Raw genomic sequence first — 16207 nt, forward strand, 5'->3', positions numbered from 1 at the left:
TTACCCCTCAGCTAAACGGGCAGTGGGGGGGGGGGGGGCGGTTAACCTCAGTGAAGCCTGGGAGAAATGGGGCTTGAGATAGGAGAGCCATGTGACCCGAAATGGCAAGGGAAGTGAGGGATGGCTACACTGAAATCTTCCTGAGAAGGGAGGGGCTGGTGCCAGGCACTGGCAGGAAATGGAGGCTCCTTTTACGCAGTTTCGCGGAGGGTCAAGAAAGCCCTATGACTAACTGCGGAGACTAAAATGTATCCTTGAAACCTAGGCCAGAGGTATTGGAGTCCTTACTAGTAAGCGATTTCAGCTCCCTGTTTAGCGGTTATGTTTTCATGCTCTCATTTGGTGTTCAGTGGAGTGACCCTGAGAGCAGGCCCTGTTGCTCAGTAGGTGGGAACACTCCAGCTGACCTTTGAAGAGGTGGAGACCCAGAAGCACCGTTGAAAAGTCTGGTTGTGTGGAGTATAGAGTTTCATTCTTAAATTTGCTTTGCCAGGGAGAAAGCCTGTCAGGGTGAAAGCAAGGAAGAGAATGAGTAAACTCAGGGCCACGCTAATTCATATTTTTGGAGAATTACAGGGGACAAGTAATCTGTTTTTAAAATGTTTGGTCTGTGGTGTTACATGTGGGAGAAGAGCCTGAGGATTATCGCATAGGCTAAAGGTCACACACAGGAGATAGGTGTATAAAGAAAACAAGTGATGCAGCCAGGTGGGAACTTTGAAAAGAATGTGCCCAGTGAGTGACAAGGGGTGGCCCATGACAGCATCCCAGTTATTCCCCCGTGCAGGGGAGCTGCCCCCTGGTGGCCACATTTTTTAACTTTCCAAGAGAAAAAGGAAATACGGAATTTTATGTAAGCCTTCCCACCTTTTAAATATTAGCGACAAATCCCTTTTTTCCTCTAAGATCGCTAAAGTAACAGAGACAATAAAGTGACCTGTTTTAGGCCTGTGGACTCTGTTTGCAGCGAGCATCATACAGTGGAGAGAAAAATGTGCAGTCCAGGCTGCGCAGCTGAATACATGGTCAGCTCTGGTGCCAGGCGCGGTGCCTGGCATGGAGCACATGCTCAGCATGTTTTTGTTGAATAAATAAATGGGGCAAACCTCTGTTGCTAGTCATTCTTTCCATGTGCAGAATGGAGTGATTGGAGTGAGCCTCCCCTCAGCTCTAACTTAGAAGATAGAGGATCCAGTCAGAACTTGTATTGCCCTCCTTGCAGGACCCTCTCTACCCTGTTCTCTTCCCTTTCATGCCCTCTCCAAGCACCTAGGGTACCTAGGGGTTCAAGCTTCTAGATTTTAAGAAGGTTTAAGAAATAAAAAGAAAGTTCGTATTGTTACACTTCAATACAAGACTGATTCAGTTTAGCCTGGTTTTCTTTCCTCTATCATGGTTAGTGCATTTTTGTTTAATTTTGACAGACTTGACTGTATAATAAGTGATCCAGATTATAGTGAGGCTCACACAGAATCTTACAAGTACATAAAAATGTTCTCCTAGAAAATAAGTCCTTTTCCCTATAAAGGTTGATATAACATTGCTCATGTAACAGTGTGGGCTTTTCTCTGTTTAAAGATAATGAGAGAATTTTTCTGAACCCTTGGGCATTTCGCAGACCCTTCTTTTACAACAAATTCTGGTGATATCTGCCCTTTTTAAAATAAAAGTTTTTACTGTCTTGAGCAAGATTATTTTTGTTGCACTTATCAAGAATCAGTTAACATTTAAGCTCAGAAGAGGGGAGCCATTTACTTTACAGTTCCGTGGGATTCTTAAACCCTTGGGAAAGGAAATGCTTTGGGCCTCTGGAGGACCGTACCTGGGACAGGAAAGTCCAAGAACAACCCTCCCCCACCCCACCCCCCAACACAAACTGTTTCCCTTTCTCTTCTCTGGGATTTCATGGCCTCCTGGGTTGGATTCTCTCTGAGCAGCATGTGTATTCTTCTCTTTGCTGACTGGCTTTTTCTTACAGACTGAGAGTGCATGAGGGTAGCTTGCAGCTGAGACCAGAGTAGACCCTCTTCATTCCAAATTCTAGTTCCAAGGAGAACAAATGGAATGTCTCAGTTTGGGTCATGTGTCCAACTTCAGCCAAAACAGAGGAGGAGTTTGGAGTCGCATAATACAAATATCATTTGGCAGGGAGTTGAGAATTACATAGTACTTAGAAAAAAGGGTCACCATGGGCTAGGCAGCTCCTCTAGAGAAGAAAGGCATCTTCTACAGTCTTGCCCCCTCTCCCCACCAAGTAAATAAACATATGCATCTCTCAGGACTCTGGAGAAATTCAAGTTATATATTTTTTTCTTTTTTAAAGATTTATTTATTTGAGAGAGAGAGAGAATCTCAAGCAGATTCCCCTGCTGAGCACGTAGCCTGATGCGAGCTTGGCTCGATCCCAGGACCCCGAGATCATGACCTGAGCCAAAACCAAGAGTCAGACGCTTAACTGACTGAGCCACCCAGGCGTCCCTATATCTTTTTTATTTACTTCTCTCCCATCTTTGCCTGTCATTTAAAAACTATCTTATTGAAAATTATATTTATTGAATGTTTGTTACATAGTAGGTGGTGAATGAATAAAAGCTGTCCAGTTTTATGTTTCTATTCTTCAAAAATGCTCTCCAGTCTACCTTTTAAACAATTATCTCTTTGTTGTTTTTTTTATAAATTTTTTTTTTTTTAATTATCTCTTTGTTTTTGCAAAACAAAATTAAGTTGCTCTTTAGGCAGTTTGGTGTACTGGTAAGGGAACTAAATAACATCAGAGGCCTCCATTCTAGTTCCAATTCCAAACCATTTATTTACTGGGTAATCTTGAGCAAATTATGACCTCTCTCAGTCTGTTTCCTTGCTAGTAAAATGGGGACCCTAACAACAGCTTTTTTGAGCACAATGTTCTTGTGAAGATAAAAAAGGAGAACATATACAAACATAGGATAGTTGTCTTTCTACCCCCTGTTCTAAGAGAAGTTGCTATTTTTAAATGCTTATTTTTAGTAACTGCCACTACCTTTTTTTCCTCTAAGAATAGAGTTTCCCTTAAAGCAATTTTAAGGTATGCAGGCTAGTAAATGGTGAATTCTTTTAAAGGTAAATGCTGTCCTGAGGGCGATCTCACAGCACCCTAGATCTGATGACTTCCTTGCATACTTTGGGGATAAGGCTGGAGTGTCCTGATGGAAAACGGAAAAATAGCTTGACCTAATGAAATCCTATCAAGCACAGAGTTTAATCTGATGCCAGTGTTGTTTCACCTCCAGTCTGCTCTGAAGGAATCCCTGGCAGCAGGCTGAATGGTTATCTCTAACCTAACATCTTTATTGGCTGTCTCTATCCTGGTGATTTGTAGCTTCCTTTGAGTGATTTTGCATAGCTGTAAAGTGTTTATGATGCAAAGAAATGAATTTTGGCTCAGGACAGACATGTTAAGCAAGATAGTGGCTTTTATTGGAAATAAGGCAGAAAAAGAACGCTAAAATGGAAATCAGAGAAAACTTTTAAAAGATAGGAGACTAGGGAGGAATTAGAAATCTAGGGAAGAGAAACATCTGGCTTATAAAGATTGGAGGAATGATTACTGAATGCTTACATTACTGAATAACATTTTGTGGATGAATGAAACTGAAACTGTTTTAAAAAGCGAGAGGGAAAGGATATGATCCAGGAATAACTTAAGAGCCAATAAAGATAATTATGAATAAATGTTCAAAACATGGTATAGAATTTCAGCTGCTGACTTTCAGAGATGCTTTATTAGTGTCTCAGACCATAGAAATTTTTGGCTTACTATCTTAGAGTGTATGAAAGTAAATAAAAGTTAAGCAAAACAATCTTCTTGCTACCCATCCTTGGTATATAGGTTGTAAGGATCATAGGAAGCGAAGTGTATTAATAGTGCATTTTTCATATGAAATCATCCTGCCTTGTGCTTTACACCTTGACAGCATCTGCTTCATAGCGTGTCATTACCTGTATTTGCTCTTCTTTCTCTTGTGCTGCATGTCAGACTTGAAAACTGGCTTCATTTCGAACTCTAGTTTGTTAACCTCCAATCCCTTGACTCCTTAACTCAGTGCTCCTCTCCAAATTAATTTTAATAGGAACCACATTCTACTTGAAATATATATGTATGCATAACTATGAAAATACGTGCATGATGAAACACATAATTCCCTTGTGCTTTTTAGGAGGATGGCTTAATTGAGTTTTTGTTTTCTATTTGTAGTGTTATGAATTGCTTTTTTTAAATTGCTGAATAATAAAGGACAGAGTGAGCTCTCCAAATAATAATCTCATTCAGTGTTGTGTGTGTTTTAAATTTGTGATACTGACAGGTTTCATAGGAGCAGGCTTTCTGAATAACCACTTCAAAAATTAAGTGAAAAGTCATTAGTGGCAAATTACACACAATGATTTTAAGCCCCAGGAGGCTTCCCCTATGTACACATTGAATAGTCATTTGTTCTTAGGTTATTGTAAATGTAGCCAGTTAAATTCACTGTAAAAAGGGAAAAAAAAAAAAAAACTGAATTGCATTTGTTGTGAAATTAGTAAAGTGCCTCTAATTTTAACAGTTTGGCATTTCAAAAGACATATAATAATTTTGGAACATCTGGCAGTGAATGAGATTGTAGATTCCTGACTAGCTTTATCCATTGTTTCATCCTTTTTTCCCTTTTCTCTTTTTGTAGATCTGAACAGAATTAAGAAGAAAGAACTTCCACAATCACAGCAGATGAAGATCCACTGGTAAATTGATCAGAAATTTTGGCCTGCCCTCCAAAGAAAAGGTAACTGGCTGTCCCAACATAGCACAGCCGAATAAATGCAGTGCTTCTGGTTATAATAGAGTTTGACTTTTACCAAAGGATGATAGTTTAAATTAAAGTTCAGGGTATCTGAATAAGATCTCCAGTATAACCCTGAAATGATCTTAGTAATATGAAATGACAGTGAATTTAAGAATACAATATTTTTTGGTGTGTGTTTGTCAAAAGAAAAAGTGCTAAATAACCCCCAAACTTATTAACACTGTAGGAGGACTTTGGAGATAGGAACATTTCCCACTCTCCATCTCTATCTACCTTTTCCTAGGAATTTATCCAAGGACATGCTCATGTGTTTCTGTTCAGTTCCACTTTCCCTCACTCCTGTTTTCTTCTCTCTGTAAGGAATGCCGACCCAGCTGCTCAGAGCAGGGAAGATCCTAAGCAAATTTTAAAATAGGCAGGAGTTCTTCAGACACACGCTCTGGGCCCAGTGCCTTTGCCCAGATTGCCAGGCAGTGTGTGCTCATGAGCAGTCCTAGATCACTACAAAAATAGCAGCCACTATTAATTGAGTTTCTCACTACATATTTGCCATTGTGCATTTAATATATGGGGAGGAGGGCGGTAATTTTCACATACTGTGAAAAAGAGGAAGAAATTCCTGGAGGAATTATTATTACAACAAAAAAAAAGTCCATTTTCCCATCTACTCCTGAAAGGAATGAGGGAGCTTGAATTTAAGATGCAGTTTAAGATGAGTCACTGAGGGATAAAACTGAACATGATCCAAATAGGGAAGACCAAAGGAGTTTCAGCTTCTGAAATGGATCAACTTGTATATTTAGGCAACAAATGCAGTGCTTCAAACAGTTTTAGGCAACTGTAGCAAAGATGGAAACATTTTGAACAACATGAACGTTCATCCTCAGAGATAACATTTTGAACATTACAAACAAACAGGAGCTTCAGGGAGGATGTAGCAGTTCTGTTTAGGTGCTTAGAACAAGTGACTGGATAACTCTGAAGTCTCTACCTTCAAAAGGGGCCCTTAAAATTTTCTGACCTAAAGCTGAAAGGCCAGCATTTCAGAAGTATCCTTCAGGGATCATCAAAGTCATCACAAAGGATGGCATTCATTGTGGAATGTCTGGAAAGTGCCAGAAAAGCAACATTTTCCTAGATGGTGGTGAGCAACTGGCAGTGGGGGGGGGAGGGGAGGTAGAGAGAAAACACATTTGACTGAAATGCTAGAGGAGCTCTTTAGTCTGTAGTTGTTCATTGAGCTTCTACTGTGAGCAGAGGGATTGTCCTTGAAGAGGAAAAGAGAATAGGAGGTGGTTTTCACAGGCTACAATTATGACTTATTCTTTTTTGAGTAGTATTCAGATGAAAGATTAATTTGATACCAGGAAGTCAATGACAAGGGGCAGGGAAGGAAGAAGCATAACAAACTCAAGTCCTCAGGAAGAAGTGTGACAAACTCAAGTCCAGACAGGTAGAGGAATGAAATGCGCCAGGTAGAAATGCGAGGAACTGTCAAATTCATGACCAATCTGAAAGGGCAGCGCCTTTTCAGTGCCAGCTGATTATAGGCCCAGTACCATTCAGCAAATGTTTCTTGAGTGCCCACCTATGTCATGCTGTGCTCTCTGGGCATTGGGGATTAATTAGTAAATCAGAGGGACAAAAGTCCCTGCCATTGTGCCACCTACTTTTTCATGGAAAGAAACAGATAATAGAAAATCTAGTAAGTAAATATAGTATACTAGATGATGATAATTGGTTAGAAAAAGCAGGTCAGGGTAATGAGAATCAGGTGTGCTGATGAGGGGTGAACTTGCAGCATTAAATAGGGTATCAAGGGGATGCCTGGGTGGCTCAGTCGGTTAAGCACCTGCCTTCAGCTCGGGTCATGATCCCAGGGTCCTGGGATTGAGTCCCGCATCAGACTCCCTGCTCAGTGGAGAGCCTGCTTCTCCCTCTGCCTGCTGCCTCTCCCTGTTTGTGCTCTCTCTCTCTCTGACAAATAAATAAAATCTTTAAAAATAAATAAATAAATAAATAGGGTGTCAGGGTAGGCTTTTTGAGAAGGTGAGATCTGTGCATTAACGATGAAGGAGTGAACATTTCGTGCAAAGGCCTAAAGCAGGAGTCTGCCTGGGCCTTCCGAGAAAGGAGAGGGCCAGAGCTGCGTGAGCAGGCAGGAGAATGATAGTAAATAAAGTCAGACAGGTACAAGACCAGTGGGTACAGCCTTAAAGGCCATCCCCCAGGCCTTTTATTCTGGGAGGAGAGGAAGGCCACTGGAAGGTTCTGAGTAGAGGAATGGCTTGATCTGACTTGTTTGTTTTTTTTTTAAGATTTTATTTATTTATTTATTTGACAGAGAGAGAGCACGCTTGTGTACAAACGGGGAGTGGCAGGCAGAGGGAGAGAGAGGCAGGCTCCCTGCAGAGCGGGGAGCCTGATGCAGGACTCAATCCCCGGACCCGGATCCCACCGGGGCTCGTGACCTGAGCCCAAGGCAGACGCTAAACCGACTGAGCCAGCCAGGCACCCCTGTGACTTCTGTTTTAATAAAAGTGCTGTGGCCACTATATTGAGATAGGCTCAAGGGGGCAAGGGTAAAAACCAGTTAAGCTGTGGGTATTGTAATAAGCCAGGCAAATTTTTAAGGGAACTGAACTTGACTTCAGTTATTTTCCTTGAGTTTTTCAATGATAGCAACTAATTTAAGAAAGAAAACAGTTTGAGTAAACCTAAATAAGTCTGGGATTCTGCCATCTGCTGACAGTTTGCTACCTCACCTATAGAAGTGGAGAAGGAATTCAAAGGGTGAGAACTTCGGGGCAGGCTAAATTGGGGAGGGTAAGAGTTGATTTGAAACTCATGTGAAAGCTTGACTTTGTTTAGCTGGTAAAGCTGAAGGAAGGGAAAGATAATGGCATGCAACTATTCATGATAGCCAAAAGGTAGCAACAACCTAAATGTCCCTCACTGATGAATAGAGAAATTGTGGTACTTCTACACAATGGGATATTATTTAGCCATAAAGAGGAATAAATTATAGATATGTGCTCCAACATGGATGAACCTTGAAAACATTATGCTGAGAGAAGCCAGACACAAAAGGCCACATATTGTGTGGTTTTAATTATGTGAAATATCTAATATAGGCAAATCTATTGAGACAAAACAGATGTGGTTTCTACAGGCTGGAGGAGGGATGGGTGAAGGGGAGTGACTGCTTAATGGGTACAGGGTTTCCTTTTGGGGTGGTGAAAATGTTCTGGAACCATATAGTGATGATGGTTATAGCATGCTGTGTATGTACTAAATGTCACTAAGTTATACACTTTAAAGTGGTTAAAATTGTGAATTTTATGTTTTGTGAATTTTGCCTCAATTAAAGAAAAAAGAATGGTACGCAGAAAAACATTTGAGGGATGTCTATTTTAGGTCCTGTTTAGCTCAAGTGGAGACTTTGTAAGGGGGACAGATGGGTGGTAAAGCTGGAAAAAGGATGTTGGGCCAGGTAATGAAAGGTGTTGCCTGCTAAGCCAAGGAGTTTAGAATCTCTTCTGTTGGCAGCTGTGAAGTATAGCAGCGTGTATTCCATGAGAAAGAATGAGACTGAAGAGGGGCACCTGGGTTAAGCAGCTGCTTTCAGCTCAGGTCATGATCCCAGAGTCCTGGGATCGAGCCCCATGTCAGGCTCCCTGCTCAGTGGAGAGCCTGCTTCTCCTTCTCCCTCTGCCTGCCTCTCTGTCTACTTGTGCTCTCTCTCTCTCTCTCTCTGTCAAATAAATAAATAAAATCTTAAAAAAAAAAAAATGAGACTGAAGAGAGGTTGGTACTTTGGGAATCCCAGCTTCTGTGTTTCAAAGCAAAATAAATGGATTCTGGCCTTATCAGTCTGTGATAATTGCTATTCACTTGGTAAAATTTTGTGACAATCATACAAAGGTCTCAAATAAAATTAATTTAGAGTTTCTCCTTTAAAAAATATCCATATTATAGTTCCTGGTTTTATAAAAGGTTGTTGTTAAAAAAATTAAGGTAACTATGTGAGGGGAATGGGATGTGTCAACTAACCTTATTGTAATCATTTTGCAATAAGTGTATCAAAATATCATGCACATCTTAAACTTACATGTTATATGCCAATTATAATCCAATAAAGCTGGAAGAATTGAAACATTATATAAATATATATGTTAATAAAAATCCCTTTAATTACATTCTTTCACTTCCTGTTCCCCATAAGTCCAGAGTTATCTAGACTGTTTTCTATGCATAGACTTGTCATCTTTATCACTATTACTGTTTCACAAAAATAGGCACATATTATGTATAGTATTTTGCATGTTGCTCTTAAAAATTTTTACCTTAGCTGTCTTTCCACTTCTTTCTTTTGGACTGCTACATTATATGCTAACTTCATTTGTAAAAACAAACAAAAAATGAAAAGCAAATGCTATTTACCTCTATTACAAAGAGGATGAGGTATCATAAAATATAAAAGTAGCTAACAATGAGTGCTTACTATGGGACAAGTGCTCTTCTAAGCAGATTACATAATTGACTCCTTGTAACAACTTCATAAGGTAGGATACTGTTATGGTACTGCATAGATGAGGTGTAGATACTGTTACAGTCCTCCTGTTAGAAGCTAACTGAGGCAGAGACAAAACCTGTCCTGTTAAGGTCCAGAGTTAGGCAGTGGCAGAGATGGGCTCCAGGACAAGTTTCAGCTCCCACTGAAGGTTGTCCTGAGGGACCTTGTGGCCAATGGTGTGAGATCGTAGAGATTTTTCAGAAGTCAATCTGGAATTTTGTGTGAAATTTTCCAAGTTTAATGCTGGCTTTAAAAAAATTTTTTTAAATTGAGCTATAATTCAGGGCGCCTGGGTGGCTCAGTTGGTTAAGCAACTGCCTTCGGCTCAGGTCATGATCCTGGAGTCCCGGGATCGAGCCCCGCGTCGGGCTCCCTGCTCGGCAGGGAGTCTGCTTCTCCCTCTGACCCGCCTCCCTCTCATGCTCTCTGTCTCTCATTCTCTCTGTCTCAAATAAATAAATAAAATCTTTAAAAAAAAAAAATTGAGCTATAATTCAAATACCACAGATTTACCCATTTAATAGTTTTTAATATAGTCATAGTGTTGTATAACTGTCACCTCTATGTAGGTCTGAACATTTTCATCACTCCCAAAGGAGGACCTTATTTCCATTAAGCAGTAACTCCTCATTTTCCCCTCCCCTCAGGTCCTAAAAGCCACCCATTTGTTTTCTGTGTGTATAGATTGGCCTATTCTGGACATTTTATATAAATGAGATCATATAATATGTGGCCTTTTGTGTCTGGCTTCTTTTACTTAGCTTGTTTTTCAGGCTCATCTACTCATCTATGTTGTAGCATGTATCAGTACTTTACTCCTTTTGATGGCTGAATAATAGTCCATTGTGTAGATATGCACAGTTTTATTCATTCATCAATTGATGGGCACTTGGATTGCTTCTACCTTTTAGCTATTGTAAGTAATGCTGTTAAGAACATTGGTGCACAAATCTCTGAGTCCTTGCTTTCAAATCTTTTGAGTATATACCTAGAAGCAGAATTATAGGATCTTATTGTAAATCTGTGTTTAACCTTTTGAGGGACTGCCAAACTGTTTTCCACAGGAGTTGTACCAACAATACAAGAATTCCAGTTTTTCTGCATCTTTGCCAAGACTTGTTATTTTCAGTTTTGTTTTGATAATAGACATCCTAATGGTTGGGAATTGGTATCTATTGTGGATTTTATATGTATTTCTCTCTCTCTCTTTTTTTAAAGATTTTATTCATATGACAAAGGGGGAGAGAGAGAGTGCGCACGCACAAGCCGGGGGAGCAGCAGGAAGAGGGAGAAGCAGACTCCCCGCTGAGCAGGGAACCTGATATAGGGCTTGATCCCAGGATCCTGGGATCATGACTTGAGCTGGAGGCAGATGCTTAACCCACTGAGCTACCCAGGCGCCCCCATATATGTATTTCTCTAATGAAAAATGATATTAGGTATCTTTTCATTTGCTTGTTGGTTATTTGTGTTATCTTTTTGGACAAATGTCTGTTGAGATCCTTTGCCAATTTTGAAAATTAGATTATTTGCCTCCCCCTCCCTTTTTGGATTGTAAGAATTCTTTATACATTCTAGATACAAGTCCCTTACTAGATACAAGATTAGCAACAATTTTCTCCCTTTGGGTTGTCTTTTTACTTTCTTAAAGGTGTCCTTTGAAGCACAAAGGTATAATGGTTTTGGTGAGCCCAGTTTATCTATTTGGCTCTGTTTTTAAGAAATACCTGGTAAATAGGATTCCAGCTTACTAACCACTTATATGATTGCTGCTCTCTGCTGCCACTCCCCACAGAAACCATTTGGAAAAATCCTAATGCTTTGTGAAAATACCTGTTTTCTGAAGTGGAGAGAGGCAGGAGGCTCTGGAAAGTAGCAAAGGTAGATTCCTCACCAGTAGCAATTTTGTTTCAATTCTGTTTTTCTGCCCCTGCTGAAATTCCTTTACTTAGAGCAGTTTGGTGGGGAGGAGGCTATGGTGGAAAGTGAAGAGTCCTGCAGATTTTACATTGATCAAAAAAAGGTTAAAATAGGTTAAATAGGTTAAAATGTCAGAAACTTTGCCTTCTTTCATAGGTTGTGGCATTTAAAATCAGAATGGCCATGGGGATGCAGTAATTGTGTGTTTCTAGGAAGAAAGGTTTAGGGACCATCACATCTAGAAAGTCATTTGGGTTAAGGTCTCCCCTTCTGTATGAGAGGATACGTGTTAGAATAAGGGGTTGAAGACAGAAAACTGTGTTCATTCATTTACATGTTTAGTGAAAAATAGTTAAATCTGCATGCCATTTATGTCTGCCAAGAAAAGGAAGGTTTTATTTTGGAGGTGGACAGGGGATGCAAGCCTTTGTGGAACAGTCTGTCCTTTGGGAAGCAGTACAAGCTCAGATGGCTACTGGATCGGGGGCACACAAACAATGGGGAAAAGTCAGGGGGGTTGTATTTGCGGAATCTAGGGCTTTGCTCAGAGCTGGAACTTTGCTGAGGAAAGAAGGAAGAAAGATGTGTTGTTCCTTCCCTTTGTACTAACACACCTGCACTGTTAGTCCTGGAGTTCAGCCTTAAGGCATTTTGCTGACTAGCTTTGGGAACTGGCCACCACACATCTTCAGTTCGTGGGTAGGTACATTCTGAGCTCCCAATGACACCCTTATGTTGGGAATGCAAACGTTTGATTCCTGGGAAGATTAAGTGTATATCTCATTGCCACCTTGATTTCAGAGCAGGTACTCTTAACCCCAATCCATGAAGTCCTATGATTTAGAGGTGGAGATGAGTTCTCATGTGCTTAGTGTGAGGAATCGGGAAAGATTTTGTTAAAGAAATGGAGTTTAAAGAGGGACTTGGTTGAACAGTAGGATTTAAGCCAAGGGAGGCAAAGTTTTATAAATAGAGTGACCTTTATGAACAAAGCTTGGGCGCCAGGCTCTGGAGTGGGGAGCATGTTCAAAACCATAGATTGGTCATTTTGGCTGGACTGTAGAGTACCTGCTGGAGGGAACACAGTGGCCGTGGTGATGTGGAACCAACTTGAGAGGGCCTTGAGTGCCAGGAGAGAAGTTTTTATTGAATCCAGTGGTCAGTGAGGAGCCCCTAAAACTGGTAGAGTGAGGACTAACATAACTAAAGCCATTCTTCATTCTGCAAGACTGACCTGATAGTATAGCGTGGGTAGATTAAAATTGGGACTTTCTGTGTGACAGACACGGTGTTAATAAAAATAGCTAACACTTACAGGGTGTTTTTGTACTGTGGGGTTTGCTAATATTCCTCATAAAGTAGATACTCCTGTTTTATTAATTTTATAGATGAGGAAACAGGTACAGAGAGGTTAAATGGTTTCCCCAGAATTACACAGCTAGTAAGTGGTAGTACAGGGATTCAACCTGGGCAGACCAGCTCTAGAACTCATGTTCTTAACTGCTGGGCCCATAAGGTGGTGATATTTACAGTCACTTTAGTGAAAGCTGTATCAGCAGAAAGAAGACTTAGGAAATTATTTTTAATAATGTGTTTAATCTTTGCATTTTATTATATCTGAGGCAGTGCACTAGAACTTTATATAGTCAGCTTCTTTTTATAGCTAAATGCTGGTCTTCTCCATTTCTCCCCATAAATTTTTTTCTAGACACCCCCCCTTTTTAAACTACTTAAAGCCTTTAAGTGAAGATTTTAAATCAAGTTTGTTCGTAGTTTAAAATTATAGGCCAGTATTAAATCCCTAGAAACATTTGGTCTTTATTCAGTTCAAAGTTAAAACTTATTATTTTGTATTTTTTTAAAAAAGATCTTATTTATTTGAGAGAGAGTGAGCAAGAGAGAGAGCATGAGCAGGGGCAAAGGGAGAGGGGGAAGCAGAAGCAGACTCCCCTCAATCCCAGGACTCCGGGATCGTGACCTGAGCTGAAGGCAGAGGCTTAACCGACTGAGCCACCCAGGCACCCCTATTATATTGTACTTAAAATTTTCTCTTCCTTCAAATAGTTTGCTATTACTGGTGAATATTTCTTTGGGAGAATTCGCCTGTAGCTTACACATGTGATTAAGAAAACAAATTTCAAAATTTTGAATTTTTTGGCAACTAACACAGCTTGTAGAATGAATATGTATACAGGTTAAATCTTTAAAAAGGTAATTATCCTCATCTTTAAGTTTCCACCTTTGCAGCTATCCTTATTATTTCTAATTTTGCACTTGATTGTCAGCCTTGCCAGCTACTGAGCTGAATTCAATTTCCTCCTTCCACTGTTCTCCCCCTGCTGGAATAGAGGTATTCATGACAGGCTGTAAGTATTTCACTAGAGGGAGCATGGTTAAAGGGTCCTTGCCTGCCAACCCCACATGCAGAAGAGAGCAGAGCCCTGGCTCTGGAGAAGAAAGAGGGAGGGAGAGAGAGAGGTGTGGTCAGAGGAGGAAGAGAGGAGATGAATAAAGGCTCAGCCAATTTTAGGAGAAATAAAGAAACCAAAGCCAACACATTCCTAATTCAGGGGATCTGAGTTTCTTGTTACTTAAATGACTACAGTCCTTTGGGGTTGATAATGGAGAATCTCTGTTACCAACTCTGTAATTTGCACAGATAAATATATTGTAGTTACTGGTTTTCAAGTTTATTAAAATGTTGTAGTGGGACCAGTAGGGTTTTTTTGTTTTGTTTTGTTTTTCCAAATAAAATGGCTGGTTGTGTGGGGTCTTGCGTCTTAGAAGTTTTGGACAATTCAACCATTTTACATTAAACCAAATTTAAAGACTGGAAAAGATCAACTTCTATTTTTTTTCACTTAGTGATGCCTTTGGCCTTTGAACAAAGCATTTTACAAGTGAATCTGCTGTGCAAAGAATACTTTTTGTAAAGAGAGACCTTGTTACCCTTGGCACCTACTGGGAACATCCCTAAATTTGGATGGTGAAGTAAGGCCATATTTTAAATGCATCCCTGGAAGGGATGAAATGATCAGAATTTGGCAGCATTTCACTTCTGACGGCCTAGTTCTTATGCCACATACAGCCTAATTGGTGGTGACAGCCTTTTGCATAAGAGTATGTTGATGCATTAAATTTTTTTCCCACTTCTTACTCTTCTCAGGTCCTCAGCAAAATTACTATGTTGTGTTTACCAATTGTGCCGATCCGAGCACCAGGTATGTGTTAGGCAATCAGGAAGTATTTGATAAATTGAGTCCTCATTACTCAAACCTTATGAAACATGTCATTTATCTGTGCAGATGGATAGTGAATCCTCAGCGCTATCAGACATCATCAGTACCCTGGCAGGAACACTGATGGATAGCATACAAGGGACACTACTATATTAAAATAATTATATTAAATGAATACAAATTGTATTGGTAATTTACATTTTATATTTTTGGGGTAAGGAGGGGGGTATTTAGGTAAGAAGTCATCAGGTTTTTTTATTATGGCCTGGTAAGTAAAATTTGACTTTCTGCTGTACTCTTATTTATAGACCGTGCCCTGTTTATAAGGAGTACTGTGGAAATGTTGCCCAGATTTGCATATCAGAACACTGTACTTTCTCAGCTACCAGTTTTGACTTTTGTTGGTGACTCAATTGAACTATTGGGAAACCCAAACCAAGTATGGATATCAGAATCTGGAAGGATTTAGGACTTATGGGTGAAGAGAGTGTAGTAAAATGCATTGGCTGCAGCAGAATAGAATTGGTGGGGGGCTGCCAAGAGTTGCCTGTTATTCTTTTGGTCCCCACATCTTCAACTTTAAATTCAAATAAATTTCACAGGTAAGAATTGATCTGGATTGCTTAGTTTGATATTAGACACTTATGTATAGGGTTTATTTTGTGTTAAGCTTTGTACCAAGTGCTTTCTATGGATCGTTTCCTCAGAAGAAGCTTGGCTTTATCTCCATCTTACATATTAGGAAGCTGAAGTGCAGACAAGTTAGATTAGGTCATTTGCTGTGGTTACACATTTTGTAAGTGGAAGAGCCAGTAGATGGACCCAGAAAGAATTCATAGCACCTACCTTCCAGAGCCCTCCTCCATTGTCCTTATTTGTAAGTTGCAAGTAGTACAGCTTCTACCTTATACAGTTTTGAATATTAATTGAGATAATGCAGTAAGGTACCTCTGGCAATGCTTGGCACCTAGTAGGTACTCAGTAACTGATAGTCGTTATTAGTAACAGTTTCTCTTAATAACTATCATAATGCTAAGAGGATACTTAGTATTTTTCACTTAAAGCCCTATTGTGTTTTCTTTATTAAGCCACTCAAAAACTGTGAAGAAAAAAAAGAGGTATTGAGCAAGAGTAAGGACAGAAGGTGAAGTATTATAAAGTGCCATGTTGAGCCCATTGGCTAGAGGTTATATTAATGAATCTTGAAGGATTTTCACATGTAAAAAGAGGGAAATCAATCATTGTCTTAGGGAAGTCGGTCTGTACTTGTTTGCCCTTCTTCCCCTTATTTCTGTTCTCACATTGTTTTCTCAGAGATCAGAAGGGCTGTACTCAAACAGGCAAGCTCCCTTTGGTATCTATATAGCTGGGTGGCCCTAAGTTTTTTTTTTTTAATGGCAGCTCCAAATGACATTAAAATTCAAATTTTCATTTATCTTAAACATTGAACTACAAAATTCAAAGCAATTAATAAACTGTGTACTTTAGGAACACCGAGAAATTGGGCATTTTTATGTAATTCTACAAATTCTTCAGTGATTTGGGATGAATGAAAAGTTGAAAGTGCACTGGGGACTTCCTCTTCCAATATTGAGGGCCTATATCAAGAGGTAGGAACCCTATCAGTGTCAAGGGAATTATATGTTTTGTCC

General features: G+C 39.9%; 2 protein-coding genes across 3 annotated transcripts in view; one reads left to right on the forward strand and one right to left on the reverse strand.

Moving 5' to 3' along the window:
• THOC7 (THO complex subunit 7) overlaps window positions 1–16207 on the reverse strand; it is a 331341-nt gene that overhangs the window by 51956 nt on the left and 263178 nt on the right. The window lies entirely within an intron of this gene.
• The window catches only part of ATXN7 (ataxin 7), a 138864-nt gene that overhangs the window by 29232 nt on the left and 93425 nt on the right, over window positions 1–16207 (forward strand). For both annotated transcript variants that reach the window (XM_081801417.1, XM_081801426.1), the window contains exon 2: window positions 4701–4799. The gene's annotated coding sequence lies outside the window, so the exon portion shown is untranslated. The remainder of the gene's footprint in view (window positions 1–4700; window positions 4800–16207) is intronic.

Source organism: Leptonychotes weddellii, chromosome 1 (genome assembly GCF_054177405.1).
Source record: "Leptonychotes weddellii isolate Sample4059 chromosome 1, ASM5417740v2, whole genome shotgun sequence".
In the NCBI taxonomy this organism is placed as follows: Eukaryota; Metazoa; Chordata; class Mammalia; order Carnivora; family Phocidae; genus Leptonychotes; species Leptonychotes weddellii.